The sequence below is a fragment of the Myotis nattereri genome (genome assembly GCF_964212035.1).
Source record: "Myotis nattereri genome assembly, chromosome: 21".
Lineage (NCBI taxonomy): Eukaryota > Metazoa > Chordata > Mammalia > Chiroptera > Vespertilionidae > Myotis > Myotis nattereri.
Window position 1 is genome coordinate 9234867 of NC_138097.1, and position 2061 is coordinate 9236927.

Below are 2061 nucleotides of genomic sequence, written 5' to 3' on the forward strand. Positions count from 1 at the left end.
CACGAGCTCCTAAAAGCTGAGCACCTTTCCCGGCGGGGGTCAGAGACACGATGGAGGGAGAGTCAGAGAGATGCGACGTCGCTGGCTTTGAAGATAGAGGAAGGGGCCGCAAGCCAAGGAAAGCAGGCGGCCTCTACGGACTGGGAAAGGCAAGAAAACGGCAGCCCCCCCTAGAGCCTTCGAAAGGAACACAGCCCTGCCGACTCCTTGGTAGTAGCCCAGGGCGACCCAGGCCGACCCCGGACCGTAGAAAGGTAGGATGATACACGGCTGTGGTTTGGGGCCTATAATTTTGTGGTGGCAGCAACAGAAAACCAATACACTCCTCACGTGCATTTGCACATTGAAAATCTGAGCGCCTTCGTCGTATAAATTCCCTGACCGACGCGGTTTACGCGATGGGAGGTCATTCATGAGACGCCTGTTGGCTGCAGCTCGAGCCGCCACCTGCTTCGAGGGACTCCGACGGCCTGGCTCCTCGTTGTGTATCCCAGGACGATGGATGCGATGCTGCCAGCCATGGACCGGCTCTCCCAGGGGCAGGCCCAGGGGGTAAAACTGGCCATGACAGCTGCCCCTGTAGCCAGGCTGTGGGTGGGGAGGCAGCGTGACCGGGGTCCAGGACAAGGTGGCCGTGGAGGAGAAAGAGGGGTCAGGGGAGACTTGGGAAAACCACGGGGTTCAGACGGAAGGACGGTGTGGATTTGCCGGGACCTGCAGGTAGAGGGCTGAGGGCATCCTAGGGACTCAAGTGGGCAGGGCCGTTTGGGGCAGGCAGCAGGCAGCAGCCGGCTTGGTGTTGCTGGAGCCAAAACCCTGGGGGGGGAGGGGGGAGGGGCCCCAAGACAGGAGGGGCCGAGGTTGATGGGCAGCATGTGGAGGGTGGGTCGAGGGGCCTGGAGCTGGCCAGAAGGTGGCCAGACTGTCCCCTCTCCTTGGCTCTGGATCCCCTGACACATGGGGCCAGGAGGTTTCATCGGGAGAACTTTTGAAAAGGGCCCTTTTTTGAGGCTTCTCATCTTTGGCAGAGCTGAGGGAGCAACGCCTGAGAATCCCCCGTGCTCACAGGTGTCGCACGATACGGAATTTACGATACTTTTAAAAGTCCAACAGAGTTCTGATTTTGCCACTTTTTAAAATATCCCGTTCTTTCCAGAGGAATGCTCTGGGGCTCGGGTTGGCCTGTCGGTGGTGGGGACGGAGGCCTGGGGCACAGCCACCCACCCTGCCTCTGGGGTTTGGAACCGACCCCCGTGGGAACCCAGGATCGCCATGGCAACATGGGAGAGCCAGGTTAGCGGGACCCTTCGGCGACTGCCTGTATGGTCCCTCCCCTTTCCTAGTGTTAACACAAAGCAGGGAGGGGTTCCAGCGTGAGGTTTCAGTTCCGAGGGAACACTCCCCCTCCCCCTTAGTACTCACTTAAATGTTTAACTGAAATCTTATTAAGAACGTTAACAACACCCCACCACACACACAGGGAAGGCTGTGCTTCTCATATGTTAAGATTTCCTGTTTTAATTTAAAAAATATATATATATATATATATTTGTTTTTGTTTTTTTTTTAAAATATATTTTATTGATTTTTTACAGAGAGGAAGGGAGATAGAGAGTTAGAAACATCGATGAGAGAGAAACATCGATCAGCTGCCTCCTGCACATCTCCCACTGGGGATGTGCCCGCAACCCATGTACATGCCCCTGACCGGAATCGAACCTGGGACCCTTCAGTCCGCAGGCCGACGCTCTATCCACTGAGCCAAACCGGTTTCGGGTATATATATATATATATATATATATATATATATATATATATATATATTTGTATTGATTTCAGAGAGCAAAGGAGAGGGATAGAAACATCAATGATGAAAAAAAAAAATCAATGATGAGAATCACTGATCGGCTGCATCCTGCACGCCCCACACTGGGGATCGAGCCCATAACCCGGCATGTGCCCTGACTGGGAATTGAACCCTGACCTCCTGGTTCATAGGTCGATGCTCAACTACTGAGCCACGCTAGCCAAGCTGTTTTCATTTCTTATGAGTGACATGAT